The sequence below is a fragment of the Molossus molossus genome, unplaced genomic scaffold, assembly GCF_014108415.1.
Source record: "Molossus molossus isolate mMolMol1 unplaced genomic scaffold, mMolMol1.p scaffold_m16_p_2, whole genome shotgun sequence".
Taxonomy (NCBI): domain Eukaryota; kingdom Metazoa; phylum Chordata; class Mammalia; order Chiroptera; family Molossidae; genus Molossus; species Molossus molossus.
Genome location: NW_023425355.1, coordinates 69,629,115 through 69,649,305, shown reverse-complemented (window position 1 = coordinate 69,649,305; position 20,191 = coordinate 69,629,115). Strand labels below are relative to the sequence as shown.

General features: G+C 38.1%; 1 non-coding gene across 1 annotated transcript; it reads left to right on the top strand.

Annotated features, from left to right (window-relative positions):
- The first annotated feature begins 15,912 nt into the window (after nt 1-15,912).
- LOC118636747 lies at nt 15,913-16,019 on the top strand. Its single transcript, XR_004960733.1, has one exon. It is a non-coding gene; the product is annotated as a U6 spliceosomal RNA (small nuclear RNA).
- The last annotated feature ends 4,172 nt before the right edge of the window (nt 16,020-20,191 follow it).

Sequence of the window (20,191 nt, the reverse complement as noted above, 5' to 3'; positions counted from 1 at the left end):
ATCCACTGTATTTCTATGATGACAGTTGTTACTTCTCCTCTTTCCTTTCTGATTTTGTTTATTTGGGTCCTCTTTTTTCGTTTCTTGGTGAGTCTGGCTAATAACCCACCAAACTTGTTTATCTTTTCAAAGAACCAGCTCTTTGTTTCATTGATTTTTCTATTTTTATTTTTTTAGTTTCTGTGTCATTTATTTCTGCTCTGACCTTTACTATATATTATACTTGCTGTGAATTTTTATTTTTTTTTACTTTGTAGATCTTTAAGTTGCAGAGTTAAAAAGTCAATTAGAATTTATTTTTTTCTTGAGGTAGGTAAAAAGTGCTATGAACTGCTCTGTCAAGATTGCTTTTATTCCGACCCCTAGATTTTGTGTTATTGTGTGTTCATTTTCACTGGTTTCCAGAAAGTATTTAATTTTTTCTTTGATTTACTTGGTAACCCATTTATTGTTTAAGAACATGCTATTTACGCTCCAGGTGTTTGAATGTTTCTTTGCGTATTTTTGTTGTAATTGATTTCTACTTTCATGCGATTGTGATCTGAGAAGATGCTTGATATAATTTTAATCATCTTGAATTTGTAGAGACTTACTTTGTGTCCTATCATGTGGTCTTTCTTTGAGCATGTCCCATGAGCACTTGAAAAGAATGTGAATTCTGCAGTTTTGGGCTGTACTTCCCTTTCTATATCTATTTTAGTTATTAATTAATTAATTTAGATATGTTACTGATGTTTCTCCATTTCCCCCCACTGATTCCCCCCTCCCTCTCCCTCCCTGCCCTGTCGCCAGCTTTGTTGTCCATGTCCATTGTTCATGCATACATGCATATAAGTTCTGTGGTTTATCTTTCCTCCACCATCTCTTCCTCTGGGAATTGTCAGTCTGTACTCCATCTCCATGTCTCTGGGACTACCCCGTTCCTCAGACTCTTATGCTCATTATATTCCACAAATAAGTGAGATCAGATGATACTTGTCTTTCTCTGTTTGGCTTGTTTCACTTAGGATAGTATTCTCCAAATTCCTTCAAGTCATATCAAAGGACAAGAGATCTTTCTTTCTTACAGCTACATAGTACTCCATTGTGAATACGTACCACAGCTTTTTTTTATCCATTCGTCTACTGAGGGACATTTGGGCTGTTTCCAGATCTTAGCTATTATAATTAGTGCTGCTATGAACATGGGCAAACATATATTATTTCTGATTGGTGTTTCAGGCTTCTTAGGGTACATTCCTAGAAGTGGGATCATTGGGTGAAAAGGCAGTTCAATTTTTAAATTTTTGAGGTAACACTATATTGCTTTTCATATTGGCTGCACCAGTCTGCATTCCCACCAGCAGTGTACTAGAGTCCCCTTTTCTCCACACCCTTGCCAACACTTGTTGTATGATGATTTGTTGATGGTGACCATTCTGACAGGTGTCAGGTGATACCTCATAGTTGTTTTAATTTGTATCTCTCTGATGATTAGTAATGTTGAGCATTTCTTCATATGTCTCTAAGCCATTTGTATGTCCTGTTTGAAGAGGTGTCTATTTAGTTCCTCTGCCCATTTTCTAATTGGGTTTTTTGTCTTCCTTTTGTTGAGTTGTATAAGCACTCTATATATATTGAAAATTAACCCCTTATCTAATATATCATTGGCAGTTATGCTCTCCCATACAGTGGGTTGCCTTTCCATTTTGATGATTGTATCTTTTGCTGTGCAGAAGCTTTTGAGTTTGATGTAATCTCATGTGTTCATTTTCTCCTTTGTTTCTGTTGCCTTAGGTGATATATGAGTGAAAATTCTGCTGCATATGATGTCTGAAATTTTGTTGCCTACAGTTTCTTCAAAAATTTTCATGGATTAACGAGTCACATTTAGGTCTTTTCTCCATTTTCAGTATATTCTTGTGTATGGTGTAAGTTGATGATCTTGTTTCATTTTCTTTTACATGTAGCTGTCCAATTTTCCCAACATCATTTATTAAAGAGGCTGGCTTTACTCCACTGTATTCTCTTGCCAACATTGTCACATGTTAATTGAGCATATTTCCTTGGGTTCATTTCTGGGTTCTCTGTTGTGTTCCAATGGTCTATATGCCTGTTCTTTTGCCGGTACCAGGATGTTTTGATTACAGTGGCTTTGAAGTACAACCTGAAATCTGGTAATGTGATACCTCCCACTTTGTTTTTTGTTTGTTTGTTTGTTTGTTTTTCATGATTTCTGTGGGTATTCGAGGTCTTTTTTGGTTTCATATGAACTTTTGAAGCATCTGTTCTAGTTCTCTGAAGTATGTTGTTGGTATTTTGATGGGGATTGCATTGAATCTATAGATTGCTTTGGGTAGTATGGACATTTTAATGATGTTGACTCTTCCAATCCATGTACAATGTATGTGCTTTACCTTTTATATATCTTCCTCTATTTTTTTTTTCAATGACGTGTAGTTTTCTGCGAATAGGTTTTTTATTTCTTTGGTTAAATTTATTCCTAGGAATCTTAAGTTTTTTTTGCCACAATGGTAAATGAGATTGTTTTCTTAGTTTCTCTTTCTGTGAGTTCATCATTGGCGTATAAGAATGCCATCAATTTCTTGATGTTAATTTTGTCTCCTGCTACTTTGCCAAATTCATTTATTAATACTAGTAAATTTTTGATGGAGTTTTTGGGGTTTTCTATGTATAGTATCATGTCATCTGCAAATAATGACAGTTTTACTTTCTACAATTCAATTTGAATCCCTTTGTTTTTTCTTCCTGTCTGATTGCTGTGGCTAAGACTTCCAGTACTATGTTAAATAAGAGTGGTGAAAGTGGGCATCCCTGTCTTGTTCCTGTTCTTAAGGAAATGCTTTTAATTTTTGCCCATTGAGTATTATGCCAGCTGTAGGTCTTTTATATATGGCCTTCATTATGTCTACATATGATCCCTCTTTTCCCACATTGCTAAGCGATTTTATCAGAAATGGCTGCTGGTTTTTGTCGAAGGCTTTTTGGCCATCTATTGATATGATCATGTGGTTTTTATTCTTCATTATGTTTATGTGGTGTATCACATTAATTGATTTGGGAATATCGTACCAGCCTTGCATCCCTGGGATATATCCCACTTGATCATGGTGAATAATTTTTTTAATGTGTTGCTGGATCCAATTTGCTTATATTTTGTTCAAGATTTTGGCGTCTATGTTTATCAGGGATATTGGCCTGCAGTTTTCTTTCTTGTAATGTGTTTTTCTGGCTTTGAAATTAGAATTATGCTGGCCTCAAAAAAATGAGTTTTGAAGTCTTCCTTCTTCTTGAATATTTTGAAATAGTTTGAGGAGAATGGGTATTAGTTCTTCTTTGAATGTTTGGTAAATCTCCCCCATGAAGCCATCTGGACCGGGGCTTTTATTTGCTGGGAGATTCTTGATTACATCTTCAGTTTCCTTTGTTGTTATTGATCTGTTGAAGTTTTCTACTTCTTTCAAGTCCAGTTTGGAAGACTATGTTTTTCTATAAATTTGTCCATTTTGTTTAGATTGTCGAATTTGTTGCCATATAATTGTTCATAGTAATTGTTAAAAATCTTTTGTATTAATGTGGTGTCAGTTGTTTCTTCTCTTTTCTTTCTGATTTTGCCTATTTGGGTTCTCACTCGTTGTTTCTTGGTGAGTCTAGCTAAGGGTCTATCAATCTTGTTCATCTTTTTGAAAAATCAACTTTTTGTTTCATTGATCTTTTAAATTGTTTTTTTGAACTCTATGTCATTTATTTGTGCTGTGTTCTTTACTGTTACCTTCCTTCTACTTGCTCTGGGGTTTTCTTTTTTCTTTTTGCTTTCTAGTTCTATAAGTTGTGAGGTTAGAAAGTCTATTAGAAATTTTTCTTGCTTTTTGAGGAAGGTGTGTAGTGCTAGGAACTTTCCTCTCAGAACTGCTTTTGCAGCATCCCATAGATTTTGTGTTATTGTGTGTTCATTTTCATTAGTTTCCAGGAAGTTTTAAAATTCTTCCTTGATCTCCATGGTAGTCCAATTGTTGTTTAATAAAATGCTATTTAGCATCCATGTTTTCTAATGTCTTTGCATGTTCTTGTTGCAATTGATTTCCTGTTTCATGATATTGTGATCTGAGAAGATGCTTGATATGATATCAATCTTCTTGAACTTGTAGAGGCTCAGTTTGTGTCCTAACATGTGGTCGATCTTTGAAAATGACCTATGTGCACTTGAGAAGAATGTAAATTCTGTAGTTTTGGGGTGTAATTCTCTGTAGATATCTATTAATTCTATTTGGTCTAGTGCTTTATTTAGTCTCTGTTGCCTTGCTAATTTTTTGTCTACAGGATCTATGCAGTGATGTCAGAGGGGTGTTGAAGTCCCCTGCTATGATTGTATTGCTATCAATTTCTCATTTGACATTTTCCAGAAGATGTTTAAAATATTTTGGTGCTCCTATATTGGGTGCATATATTTTTATCAAGATTATATCTTTCTGTTGGATAGATCCTTTCAATATTATGTAGTGGCCTTCTTTGTTTCTAGTTATGGCCTTCATTTTAAAATTTATTTAATCAGATATGAGTACTGCTACCCCAGCTTCTTTTTTCTTTCTGTTTGCATGGAAGATTTTATCCATCTCTTCACTTTCAACCTATGTGAGTCTTTCATTGTGAAGTGGTCTCTTGTAAACAACATATAGATGAGTCATGCTTTCTCATCGAATCAGCTACTCAGTTTGTTTATATCAGAGCATTCAATCCATTTACATTTAAGTTGATTATTGATATGTACTTATTTATTGCCATTTTTGTTTAGCGTGGTTCTATTTTTCTTCCTATTTCTCCTGCTAATTACAGCAGTCTTTTAACATTTCTTGCCGTGCTGGTTTGGTGCTAATGTATTCCCTTAGCCTTTTTTTTTTTTTTTTTTGGGTCTGGGAAGCTATTTATTTAACCTTCTATTTTGAATGACAGCCTTGCTAGGTAGAGTAGCCTTGTATTCAGATCTTTATTTTTCATGGCCTTGATTACCTCATGCCATTCCCTTCTGGCCTGTAGTATTTCTGTTGAGAAGTCAGCTGAGAGTTTTATGGGGTTCCTTTGTAGGTGACCTGTTCTTTATCTCTTGCTGCTTCTATGATTCTCTCTTTGTCTTTAATTTTTGGCATTTTGATTACTGTGTGTGTTGGTGTGAGCTTGATTGGATTCTTCTTACTTGGGGCTCTCTCTGCTTCTTGTACTTGAATGCCTTCTTCTTTCATCAAATTAGGGGAGTTTTCTGTCACTATTTCTTCAAGTATATTCTCTAAGCCTTTCTCATTTCTTCTTCTTCAGGGACTCCTATGATGTGAATATTATTATGTTTCCAGTTGTCCCACAGTTCTCTTAAGCTGTCTTCTTGTTTTTTAATTGTTTTTTCCTTTTGGTTTTCTGATTAGTTGATTTTTTTTTACCCTGTCTTCTAATTCACTGATCCAGTCCTCAGCTTCCTTTAGTCTGCTATTTATACATTCCAATGTGTTCTTTATTTCTGATATTTCATTCTTCATTTTTTTTCTTGGTGGTTTTTAATTTCCAACTGGTTGATTTTCAACATTCCTATGTCTTTACTCATGGTGCTAATATTCTTACACATGCTGTGGAGCTTCCTCAAGATCATGGCTCTAAATTCTAGTTCTGTTAACTTGCTTAACTGCACCTCATTTATCCCATCTTCGATAAAGTTCTCTTGTTCTTTCAATTGGGATTTGTTTCTTTGTTTCACCATTTTGGCTGTCTGAGTGGGTTTTAGAGCCTGCCAAATTTTTCCTGTGAGTGTTGGTGTCCTGCTGTTTGTGGCTCCCTCTACTGTGTTTGGATGAGCCTGGGTGTGCCCACGTTAAACACCACTGTCAAGTCTTACTTTCCTGGTAGATTTTCAAGCCCAGAAAAGGTTCTGTTATCCTCTAGCTTTATTCTGGTGGCTAGTTGTCTCCGTTACTCAGTGCCTTAGAATGTAGCCCTGGTGTTCTGCCTAAGAGGATTTCCAGAGAATGGGATAGATGCTGGTTGTTAATGAGCCTCAATTTGCATTTCTTTGCTTCATGTGGGAAAGGCTGAATCTCCGAGGTGGGGGAAGGCTGCTGCTTGCGGAGGGAGCATTCTGGACACCATCCTTTTGTGGCTGCCACTCAAGAGAAACTCTGAATGCCCTCCAAATCCCAGGAGTCCCCACAGGGTTATAGTCCACTCAGCCCTCCTTCTGCCGTAGCTCCCAGTTGAGTGGTTGTGGCTATTTTAGTGCTCTGTCCAGGCTTTCTGGGCCATGCAGCAGGCTTGATCTATTCCCCAAGGGTGCTACTCACAGCTAAGACTGCTACTGTCTGTGGACTCCCAGCCAGCCACCCTCTTGCACTTCCACAGATCCTACCAGTATCCCTGGTTATATGTTTTTTTCCTACTGCTTTTCTGCTGCTTTTTTTCTGCGAATTTGTCTTTATTTTAGTTTTAATTCTCCTTTGGTCTAGGGAGATCTGCATAGCTTTTATTCACTCCGCCTCCATTTTCACATTATCTAATCCTAACTTGTGTGCAAGTGGGTCTCATAGGCCTTCCCGGTGCACCCGCACCCTGTACGTCCTGCAGGTAACTGGATTGAACAGTCCGTTTGGGGACCTGGATCTATGACTATGTTATTGGCTTCTGGGTCTCACAGGCCTCTCTGTTACTTCAGCACCCCGCAGGTTCTGCGAGTAACTGTATGGCACAGTCCCTGCTACGTCACACAATCTCTCTGGTGCTTCAGCACCCTACAAGCCTTGTGGTTAACTAGATCACGCAGTCCTTGCTGGGTTGCACAGGCCTCTCTGATGTTTTAGCACCCTGCAAGTCCTGCATTTAACTAGATTGCACAGTCCCTGCTGGGTCTCATAGGGGCCTCTCTGATGTTTAAGCACCCCGCAGGTCCTGGGGGTAACTAGATCGCACAGTCCCTGCTGAGTCTCACAGGCCTCTCTGATACTTCATCACCCTGCAGGTCCTGTGGGTAACTGGATGGCACAGTCCCTACTGGGTTGCACAGTCCTCTCTGGGGCTCCCGCACCCTGCAGTTCCTACAGGCAGGCAGCTGGATTGCACCAGTCTCTCTTGGGCTCTGGCTTTCCACTGCTCTTTTAAGCTACTGGACCACACAGACCTCTGTGGAGCCCCAGGTCCTGCCACTGGTGGCTGGGGAGTGCTGCTGCCCTGTGGGTCTCAACTGTTGCTCAGCCTTTGCTGTAGTTTTTGGGGATGCATCTCAGCTGCTGGTCTGTGCTTCTGTTGCCTGGGGATGGATGTCTGCTCCTCAGCCTTGGTTGCTGGGGATATATCTCGACTTTCATAGGGCTGCTACTATGGGGGATGGTGCTGGGCTCCAGGCTGTCTGTGGCTTCCATTACCAGCACCTTGGGAGCTCCACTACTGTGCACTTGTCTGTGTTGGCACAGAGTGTCCACTGGTCTGATGTTGCCAGGTGCGCTGGTGGGCTCAGGTTGTTGGGCCCTAGCCGCTCCCACTGCTTCCTCCCAGGGAAGACCTGGGATCTTCAAAATGTTTGGACCTTTCTGTGGCAAAGGGAGAAGTGTCCTGAAGGGCCACTTACATTGGTAGCCGGCTGCTCCCATCCACAGCACATAAACCTGCTCCGGGACTCTGCACTGCTCAGATCTGGTTGTGCACCTTCACATCCACTCACACATTCACCCTCCCTCCAGTCTTGTCCGCCGCCATCTTCTCAGACAACAACCGGATCTCTCAGCCATTTACATTTGAAGTAATTATTGATAGGTACATATATATTGCTATTTTATTTTTTTTATCTATGTTCCTGTGTCATTGCTGCTTTTGTTGTTTTTTTTTTTCTCCTTCTTCTTCCCCTCTTCCTCCTCTTCCTTTTTCTCCTCCTTCCCCTCCTCCTTATTCTTTTTCTTCTTCAAGTCAGCCCTTTAATATTTCTTGTAATGCTCATTTGGTATGAACAAACTCCTTTAGCTTTTTTCTGTCTGTGGAGGTCTTTATTTCTTCTTCAATTTAAAATAATAGCCTTGCTGAATAAAGTGGCCATGGTTGTAGGTCCTTGCTTTTTATCACTGAATATTTCATGCTAACCCCCTCTGGCCTGAAATGTTTCTGTTGAGAAATCAGCTTACAGTCTTATAGGAGCTTTCTTGTAGGTAACTGACATTTTTCCCTTGCAGATTTTAAGATTCTCTCTGTCTTTAACTTTTTCCATTTTAATTATGATGTGTCTTGATGCGGATCTCTTTGAGTTAATATTTTTTGGGACTCTGTTCTTTTTAGACTTGTATGTCTTTTTCCTTCTCCAGGTTAGCGAAGTTTCAGTCATTATTTCTTAAAATATGTTCTCAATCCTTTGCTATTTCTCTTCTCCTTCAGGTACCCCTATGATACAGATTATTTTATGTTTTCCCAAAAGTCTCTTAAACTATCCTCATTTTTAAAATTTGTTTTCTTTTTGCTGCTCTCATTGGGTGATTTTTCCTACCTTGTGTTCCAAATCGCTGATTTGATCCTCTGCTTCATCAAACCTATTTATTTTTTCCAGTGTGTTCTTTATTTCAGATATGTCATTCTTCATTTCTGACTGGTTCTTTTTTATGGTTTCTATGTCCTTTTTCATGCTGTTGAGAAGCGTTATAATTATTACTCTAAATTCTATATCTGATAAATTTCTTACCTCCATTTTGTTCACCGCTTCTTCATGAGAATTATCTTGTTCTTTCATTTGGCACCTGTTTTTTTGTCTCCCCATTTTGGCTGCCTCCTTGTGTTTGTTTCTATGTATTAAGTAAATTTACTATGACTCCTAGTTTTGGTAGGGTGATCTTATATCGTAGGTGACATGTGGTGCAGTCTCCCTGGTCACCTGAGCTTGGTGCTCTGTGAATGTCCTTTGTATATGTTATGTGGGACCTCTTGTTGTAATTGTCTATTGATTGCTATTGGCCCATTCATGCATGGAATCAACCCTCAGCCTGACTGACAGTGAAGCTCAACCACAACACAGCATGCAAGCTGCTGTGCAGGTACTGATCACATGAAGTAGAATTCACCTAACCAGGATTTGGTGCCTGCTTATATCCTGTGTATATGATGCTTGTGAAGCTCATTGGATCCTGCATTATTGTTGTCTAAAGCTGGCCACTGGGTACATTGGTTCTGGGCCTCTTTGTAGATATTGTAGTTCAGGACAATGTAAGACACTGCCTGTGACTGGCCCTGGGCAATCTGTTTGGAGCTATTAGCAGTCCACAGCTTATGGCTCCCTCTACTGTGTCTGTGTGCATGTGGAAAGTACCAGGCTTCACACCAAAGTGTACATTTACTAGCACTGGGCCCAGGGGCAGGTCAGCAAAAGTCTAAAAGCATCCACATATCCACTTCTACTTGCAGGCTATCTTTTCGCCTTGGTCACTTAAAGTGCCTCAGTCTATACTCCTCAGCAGGACAGCTCAGTAAGCTCCACAGGATGAGATAAGAATTCCAACAGGTGGGGCTATTGTTTACTCCCAGGCTGATGCTGGAGGGAGAGGAATGCTCTGCCTGAGAAAGATGGCTTTTCTAATTTAAAATGACTTATCATGGGGATCCTAGCAACTGATAATCTCAGCTCTTTTCCCAGAGCCACCAACCCCAGACTCTCCTCAGATATCACTAGTCCACTCTACCCGCCCTCTGCTCAAGCCCAGGGTTAGTGGTTGTGAACAAAATTTTGTGTAATGGCCCTTTAAGAGGGTGCTTGCATTTCTAGCCTTCTCTCAGTGGTGGACAAAAACCCTGCTGCTTTTCACAGTCAGATGTTATATGGGCATCTTTTCCAGTTCTTGTGCTCTGGACTGGAGAGTCTAGCTTGGGGTTTAGATCCTCAAATTCCCCAGCTGAAATATCCCTCCAGGACCTCATTTGCTTCCTGTGAGTGCCTGGCCAGCCCTCTTGTGCTTCTGCACCTCCTACCAGTTTTGATGTGGCCTCCTCTGTAAGTCCTTGGTTATAAGGCTTCTCAATAGCTAATCTTTAGTTGGTTATTTAGGATGATTTTTCTTTACATTAGTTGCAATTCCAGTATGGTCCTAGGAGGAGATAAGTGTAGCTTCCACATAATCCACCACCATCTTGGATCTTCTTTAGAATAATGACTCTTGTAGTTTGATTATTTTAAACTCTGTTGATAGCCACTGATCAATTTAGGTAGGTTCCTCCAATGTAAAATAATTACCAGTTTTCCAGGGAGCCAGTGGAAACAACAAAGATACCCTAACAAAAGAGCAGCTAATACAATTTTAGGCCCTAACAAGAACAGAATGACCCTCTATTCTGCCCCTTCTTTGATGATGACCCCTTGTCATGGAGAATTTTTCTGACCTAGTCACATAAGTCTGATTGCAATTCTTTCCCTAACTTACTTGTATAATTCTGGGCAAATCTTAAGTCCTTAAAATTCAAAATGCTCACCTGTACAATGAAGGGCTTGATTTAAGAGCACTGGAATCATTTGCAGTTTTCTGTCTTTTAGGCTTAATTACTCCTGATTCAAGAAAGGAAGAAATAGCCATGACTGAAGGTACAGTGACTATTGAAATGACCCTCTGCACCACTATGTCTGCCTTGTTCTAATTAAAAGTACAGTGCACAGACACTTGAATATTGGCCTTAAATAAGGCATACAGATGAAAAGTCTAGAATTATAGTCAATGCCAAAAATAGAACTTCCAATCCCTGAACTGCATCATTATCTTGAAAGGCTGCACACAACTGATGTACAGGTAGAAGAAGGTGGCTTTATTTTGTTTTGTTTGTTGGTTGGTTTCTTAAATAGTGGCATATAAAGAAGCTCTTCCAAAGACCAAAAAAAATGGATGACATTTGAGGCAGGACCTGCTTCTCCTTTTCTCTCCTCCTATTTTTAAATAGAACCAGGACACTGGAATATAATGGAAAAAGACAGGCAATGGAATAGCTAAGATGGTGCACCTGGTATCAGGCAAACCTGGGTCTTCATCTCAGCTATCATTTGCTGTCTGTGTGACCTTAATCAAGTTACTTAACCTCTGATCCCTAGTTTCCTCATCTGTCAAAGAGAATAATAATGGTACTACCTCCAGGATCATTGTGAAGATTAACTGGAGTGATGCACGCAAAGTACTTAGAACAGTATCTGGCACTTAGTAGGTGCTTTGTCAGTGATAAGAGAGAAATTTCCAAATCAAAATATTGGGACATAGAAAAACACATGTCCTTTTGAAGATTCAGGAGGATAGAAGGTTTGAAATTGGGACTTTCCTAGAAAATTCAGTTTCTGTGCCTAAGAGGTAGCTTTCATTCTGCTCTTTGCCAGCTAGTTCTGAAAAGTCTACCCAATGGCTTAACCAAGTGCAAATTTACCTCTTATTGGAGGAAAAAGCAAGACTCACAGACACTAGGGTCTTGCAGGAAGCTCAGAGTGTAACTAATACATTCAACCTCCTCCTTACTTTCATGCATAGCCACCCAAAAGATCCAGAAGCTCAGAAAAATAAAGTATATTGCTTAGTTACACATTAATTTTGGTAGTGGAGGGTTGGTTTATACCTCTTGATCTTCTTCCTGAATCTTTTTAAATAAAAGATTAGAAAAAATGTGTGCAGCACAAAACAATTTTTAAAAGGCCACAAATCTAGGACTCTTAAGCTATTATCGCAGTGTCTCAACTTTAGAACTATTGACATATTTGCCCAGATAACTCTTTGTTGTGGGGACTTCCTTGTGCATTGTAAGATGTTTAGCAGCATCCCTGGCCTCTACCCTCTAGATGCCAGTAGCAAAAATGTTTCCAGACTGCCAAATGCCCCATGCAGCAGGGGGCAGGTGGCCAGTAGCAAAATCACCTCAGGTTGAGAACCATTGCTGAATAGGAAGAGCACTCTAAATACAGCTTCCTCCTTGGCCATCTTCAGAACTATTAACTATGATAGTTCTGAGAAGTCTAGTGGTGATATGATCTAAAAGCATGGTTGATGGCTGCCAAGTGGATATTTCTAGCTTTGGCCTCTCCTACCCACTCCTGTTTCATAAATCCACTGCCTACCGGACATCTTTCTTGCACATTTAATAGGCAGCTCAGACAGCATGTTGAACACCAAACTCATGATTCTTGACTCTGCCTGTTTCCCATCTTATTCTTGCTCATATTCATTCATTCATTCTTACATTATACAATATTGCATACCTAATGCATCAATTCCCTGTGGTTGTGGTATCACAAACTTGCTAAGGCTTAAAAAAATAACAGAAATTTATTATCATATGGTTCTGCAGGCCAGAAGTCCCAAATCAAGGTGTCAGTAGGACTGTGCTCTCTTCAAAGGCTATAGGAGAGAGTCTTTACTTGCTTCTTCCAATTTATAGTGGTTCCAGGCATTTCTTGGCTTGTGGCTGTGTCACTCAAGTCTCTGTCTTTGTTGTCACATGGCCTTCTCTTTTCCCTCTTTTCTCTTATAAGGACACTTAAAATTGGATTTAGGCACTGGCCGGTTTGGCTCAGTGGTTAGAGCATCCGCCTGCGGTCCGGAGAGACCCGGGTTCGGTTCCGGCTAAGGGCATGTACCTCGGTTGCAGTTTGTCCCCGGCCCTGGTTGGTCGTGTGGGTGGCAGCCACTTGATGTGTCCCTTTCACATCGATGTTTCCCTCTCCTTCCCACTCTATCTGTACAAAAAATGGAAAAATGTCCTCGGGTGAGGATAAAAAAAAAAAAAATTGGATTTAGGCACGCCCAAGTAATTCATATGACATCATCTCAATATTCTTATCTTTTTTTAAAAAAATTATCTTTACTGTTGAAAGTATTACAGATGCCCCACCTTTTTACCACTGCTCTTGCTTCCCTCCTTCACTGCACTGTTGTCCATGTCCATTGGTTATGCATACATGCATATAAGTTCTTTGGTTTATCTCTTCCCACCTTCACTCATCCTCCTTCCTTCTGAGGTTTGTCAGTCTGTTCTCTACTTCCACATCTCTAGATCTATTTTTTTATACTTATTTTGTTCATTATATTCCAAAAATAAGTAAGATCATGTGGTACTTGATTTTCTTTCATTGGTTTATTTCACTTAGCATAACACTCTCAAGTCTCTCCATTTTGTCTGAAAAGATAAAAAGTCATTTTTTCTTACAGTACAGAGTATTTCATTGTGTAAATATACCGCAGCATTTTCATCCATTAAACTACTGATGGACACTTGGGTAATAATAGCCATTTTAACAGGTGTAAGGTGGTATGTCATTGCAGTTTTCTTTTCTTTCCTTTTTTAAATTTATTCTTGTTACAGATATTTCTCCTATTCCCCCCAGACAACCTTCTCCCTATCCCGCTCCTCCCCCCAAGCATTGTTGTCTATGTCAATTGGTTACACATATATGCATATAAGTTCTTTGGATTATCTCATCCCTCCCCCACAACCTCCTACTTGGAAGTTTGTCAGTCTGAACCATATTCTTTTCTATGTCTCTGGGTCTATTTTGTTCAGCAGTTGTTGTTGTTCTTTTTTGGTCATTATATTCCACAGATAAGTGAGATAATGTGATATTTGTCTTACTCTGATTTGTCTTGTTTCACTTAGAATAATATTCTGAAGGTCCCTCCATGTTGTCTCAAAGAGTAAGATATTTTTATTTCAGCTGCATAGTATTCCATTATGTATATGTACCACAGTTTTTTTCATCCGCTCATCTATTGATAGACACATGGGCTGTTTCCAGACCTTAGCAATGGTAAATAGTGCTGCTGTAAATATGTACAATGGTAAATAGTACATATATACTTTCGGATTGGTGTTTCAGGCTTCTTAGGGTATAAACCTAGAAGTTTTATCACTGGGTCAAATGGCAGTTCAATTTTTAATTTTTTGAGTAAACACCATATTGTTTAACACAGTGGCTGCATCAGTCTGCATTCTTACCAGAAGTGTACTAGAGTCCCCTTTTCTCCACACCCTCACCAACACTTGTTGTTTGATGATTTGTTGATGGCAGCCATTCTGGCAGATGTGTGGTGATACTTCATAGTTGTTTTAATTTACATCTCTCTGATGATTACTGACATTGAGCTTTTATATATATATATATGTCTCTTGGCCATTTGTATGTCCTGTTTGGAGAGGTGTCTATTTAGGTCCTCTGCCCATTTATTAATTGGCTTCTGTGTCTTCCTTTTGTTGAGCTGTATGAGTACTCTATATATTTTGGAAACTAACCCCTTATCTGATATATCATTGGTAATTATGCTCTTCAATATAGTGGGTTCGCTTTCCATTTTGATGGTTGTTTCTTTTGCTGTGCAGAAGATTTTAGTTTGATGTCGTCCCATGTGTTCATGTTTTCCTTTGTTTCTTCCGACTTCGGTTTTGTATCAGTGAAAATTCTGCTGCGTGTGATACCTGAAATTTTGCTGCCTACATTTTTTTCTAGAATATTTTTGAATTTATGGGTCACATTTAAGTCTTTTATCAATTTTGGGTTTACTTTTGTATATGATGTAAGTTGGTGGTCTAGCTTTATTTTTTGGCATGTAGCTGTCCAATTATCTCAACACCGTTTATTGAAGAAGCTGTCTTTACTCCATTGTGTGCTACCTTTGCCAAATATTAATTCAGCATAATGACTTAGATCAATTTCTGGGTTCTCTGTTCTGTTTCATTGATCTATATACCTGTTCTTGTGCCAGTACTAGGCTGTTTTGATTACTATGGCTTTTTACTATAACCTGATATCTGCTATTGTGATCCCTCCCACTTTGTTCTTCTTTTTCAAGATTGCTGTGGCTATTGGAGGTCTTTTTTGGTTTTATATAAACTTTTGGAGTATTTATTCTAATTCTGTGAATTACATTGTTAATATTTTGATTGTGATTACATTGAATCTATAGATTGTTTGGGTAGTATGAACATTTCAATGTTAATTTTTCCTATCATGAACAAGGTATATGCTTCCACTTTTTATATCTTTCTTTATTTCTTTGTTCAGTGATCTGTAGTTTTCTGTGAATAGGTCCTTTACTTCTTTGGTTAAGTTTATTCCTAGCTATCAAATTCTTTTTCAGTATTCAAGATCCTTAACTTAGTTACATCTCCAAAGACCCTTTGTCTAAATATAGTCACAGTCACAGGTTGTTGAGGGTAGGACATGAACATATTGTTTTAGGGACCAACATTCAATCTACCAAACCTATTATGTACCAGGGATGTTATAGGCACTGGGGATGCAGTAGAAACCAAAACAAAGTCCCTGATCTAATGAAAATTATGTTATACTATATAAATATCAATAATAAATGAATAACTATTTAACATATAATGTCAGGATATAATTAACATAAGAATATAATAATGATACAATATTATGTTATATTATATTTATTATATTATATACAGTGGGGCAAAAGTAGGTTTACAGTAGTTTGTATGATAATATACCATTAGTTTGAGGGTAGAGATCAAGGGGGTGATATGTCCTGACTTGCATTTTGAGAATATTAGCCTGGCTGCTATGTGGAAAATTAAATACAATGGCAGGGCAAGTTTATAGGGTACAGGTGGTGATTCCAGCCAGTGGAAAGTGAGAGATGATATCATCACCCCTTTACTCGAGTGAAAATCTTGGGCCTCATTCTGGATTTCTCTCTTTCTCTTTCCCCCATATCTAATCCATTGGAAAACCATGTTGGCTTCATATTAATATTCAAAATACAAATTCTGACCACTTCTCACTCCCTCCACTACTACCATCATTGTCCATGCCACCATCATCTCTTACCTGGACCATGACAACAACCTCCTCACTGATCTGTCTGCTTTGACTCTTGCCTTTCTAGTCTACTTCCAACACAGCAGACAAATCAACCTCATAAAAGCCTAAGTCAGGTGCTCACCTCAGCAGAACATATACTAAAATTGGAATAAAAGAGAGAAGATTATCATGGCCCCTGTGCAAGGATGACACACAAATTTGTGAAACATTCCATATTTTTTAGACTTCCACTGATTTTTCAATAGAAACACCGAAGGCCAAAAGAGAGTGGCATAAAGTGTACAAAGTAAATAAAGGCAAAGGTCTGAATCCAAGACTACTCTATCTAGCAAAACTCTCACTCAAAATTGAAGGTAAAATAAAAAGCTTCACAGACAAAAAAAAAAGCTAAAATAATTTACCACCACCAAACCAGCACTGCAAGAAATGCTAAAGGGACTTCTGTAAGAAGAAGAAGAAATGGTGTGTGTGTGGGGGACACAAGCATAAAATAAAAGTGGCAACTAATAAGTATCAATCAATAATAACCTTAAATGTACATGGCTTAAATGCCCCAAATAAAACACATAGGGTAGCCGATTGGATAAGAAGACATGACCTGTATATATGATATCTACAAGAGACCCACCTCAAAAAAAGACTCACACAGGATGAAAGTGAAGACATAAAAAAAAAAAAATTCCAGGCAAATAGAAATGAAAAAGAAAAATCTGGTGTAGCAATATTCATATTTGATAAGCTAGACTTCAAAACGAAGGCCATAATAAGAGACGAAAAAGATCACTACATAATATTAAAAGGAATAATCCAAGAAGAGGATATAACCCTGATAAACATATATGCACCAAACACAAGAGCACCAAAATATATTTTAAAACTTCTGGAGAACTTCAAAAAGAGATCAATGGCAAAACAATCAGAGTGGGTGACGTTAACACCCCACTGACAACACTGGATTGATTTTTACACAAAAATTAACAAAGACATAAAGTCCTTAAATGACAAACTACATAAGCTGGACTTAATTGATATTTACAGAACATTTCACCCCAAAGCTTCAGAATATACATTCTTCTCAAGTACACACGGAACATTCTCAAAGATAGACCACAAGTCCAGACACAAAATAAGTCTCTAGAAATTCAAGAAGATAAAAACCATATCAAACATCTTCTCAGACCACAATGGCTTGAAACTAGAAATAAATTACAGCAAAAACATTCAAACACATGGAAGCTAAATAGCATGTTATGAAACAATGAATGGGTTACTAAGAAAATAAAGGAAGACATTAAAACTTCCTGGAAACCAATAAATGAAAATGAACACAAACAACACAAAATCTTTGTAACTCAGCAAATCAATCCTGAAAGGGAAGTTTATAGCACTATAGGACTACCTCAAGTAACTAGAAAAATTCCTCATTGGCTTTCTAATCCTACAACTCAAAGAACAAGAAAGTAAACAGAAAGAAAACCAAGAGCAAGAAGAAGAAAAGAAATAGTAAAGGTCAGAGCATAAATAAACAAAATAGAAAGAAAGAAACAAACAAACAAAAAACAATTAAAAAGATAAATGAAACAAAGACTTGGTTCTTTGAAAAAAACAAAAAACAGGAAGATTGATGGACCCTTAGCCAGGCTCACTAAGAAAGAAAAAGAGAAAAACCAAATAAACAAAATCAGAAATCATGAAGGATTATTAAAACATGCTACAAACAATATATACCAAAAAAACTGGACAATCTAGGCGAAATGGACAAATTTCTAGAAATACACAGTCTCCCAAAACTGAATTGAGAAATGTTAGAAAACTTGAACACACCAATAACAACTAATGAAATTGAAGATGTAATCAAGAAACTCCCCATGTCTGGCCAGTGTGGCTGTGGTTAAGCATCTACCTATGCAGCAAGAGGTCGCAGGTTCGATTCCCGGTCCGGACACATGCACAGGTTGTGGGCCCAGTCTTCAGTGAGAAGCAAGCAGAAGGTGACCAATCGATGTTCTCCCGCATAGATGTTCCTATCCCTATCTCCCGCTCACTTCCTCTTTCTCTATAATGAATTAAAAAAAAATTAAAAACAAACAAAAAGATAGAAACTTACCACAAACAAAATCCAATGCCAAGATGGCTTCATGGGAGAGATTTACTGAACATTCAAAGATCTAACATCCATTCTCAAACTATTCCAAATAATCCAAGAAAATGGACGACTCCCAAACTCATTTATGATGCCAATATAATTATAATTCCAAAACCAGATAAATACACTATAAAGAAAAAAAAGAAAAAAAAACTACAAGCCAATATCCTAAAGAACTTACATGCCAAAATCCTGAAGAAAATACTAGCAAATAAAATCTAGCAATACATCAGAAAAATTATTCACCATGACCAAGTGAGATTAATCCCAGGGATGCAAGGCAGGTACAATATTCACAAATCAATAAATATGATACTATATTTATTATATTGTTTTCATATAAACAAAATAAAAGATAAAAATCATATGATCATATCAATAGACACTGAAAAAGAATTCGACAAAATCCAGCACACATTTCTGATAAAAACGCTCAGCAATCTGGAAATAGAGGGATCATATCTCAACATAATAAAGGCCATATATGAAATACCTACAACCAACATCATACTCAATGGGCAAAAATTAAAACCATTTCCCTTAAGAACAAAAACAAGGCAAGGATGCCCAATTTGCCACTCTTATTTAACATAGTACTAGAATCTTAGCCACAGCCATCAGACAGAAGGACAAAATAAAAGGGATCCAAATGGGAAAGGAGAAAGTAAAACTGTAATTATTCGCAGATGACATGATACTATAAATAGAAAACCCCAAAGACTCCATCAAAAATTTACTAGCCTTAATAAATGAATTTGGCAAAGTAGCAAGATACAAAATTAAGATTAAGAAATCTATGGCATTCTTATACACAAATGATGAACTCACAGAAATAAAACCTTAAAAAATCCGATTTAACATCACAGCAAAAATATTAATATACCTAGGAATAAACTGAACCAAAGAAAAAACGACCTATTCACAAAAAAATACAGGTCATTGAAAAAAGAAATAGAGGAAGATATAAAAAGAGTGGAATCGCCCTGGCCGGTATGGCTCAGCGGTTGGAGCGTCGTCCTGCGGTCTAGAGAGACCCGGGTTCGGTTCCCGCTAAGGGCATGTACCTTGGTTGCAGTTTGTCCCCAGCCCTGGTTAGTTGTGCAGCTGGCAGCCACTCAATGTGTCCCTTTCATGTCGATGTTTCTTTCTCTCTCTCTCTCTTCCTCTCTCTCCCTCCCACTCTATCTGTACAAAAAAAGGGAAAAATGTCGTCAGGTGAGGATAAAAGAAAAAGTGGAATCACATACCTTGTTCATGCATTGGAAGAATCAACATCATTAAAAAGCCGAAGTGTCCATCAGTAGACGAAAGGATAAAAAAGCTGTGGTACATATACACAATGGAGTACTACACAGCTGAAAGAAAGAAAGATCTCTTATCCTTTGAGATTACATGGAGGGACCTGGAAAGTATCATCCTAAGTGAAACAAGCCAAACAGAAAGACAAGCTTCATATGATCTCACTTATTTGTGGAATATAATGAACATAACAGTGTGAGGAATGGGGTAGTCCCAGAGATGTGGAAGTGGGGTACAGACTGACAACCCCCAGAAGAGTGGGTGCTGCGGGAGAGATAAACCACAGAACTTATATGCATGTATGCTTGAACAGTGGACATGGACAACAAACTGGGGAAAGGGCAGGGAGAAAAGGGGAGGGGGGAATCAGTGGGGGGGAAAGGAGAAACATCTGTAACAAAAATTAATTAATAAAAATAAATAAATAAAAACAAACAAACAAACAAAAAAGTACATACTACCCAAAGCAATCTATAGATTCAATGCAATACCCGTCAAAATACCAATGACATACTTCACAGAACTAGAATATTCAAAAGTTCATGTGGAACCAAAAAAGACCTTGACTAGCCATAGCAATCTTAAAAAAAGAAGAACAAAGTTGGAGGGATCACATTACCAGATTTCAGGTTATACTACAAAGCCACTGTAATCAAAACAGCCTGGTACTGGCACAAGAATGGGTATATAGACCAGTGGAACAGAACAGAGAACCCGAAAATGGACCCAAGGCAATATGCTCAATTAATATTTGACAAAAGTGGCAAGAGCATACAGTAGACTGAAAAAGCTCTTTAATAAATGGTGTTGGGAAAATTGGAAAGCTACATGCAAAAAAATAAAATAAAACTAGACCATCAACTTACACCATACCCAAGAATAAACTCAAAATGGATAAAAGCCTTAAATGTGACTCATGAATCCATAAAAATCCTAGAAGAAAATGT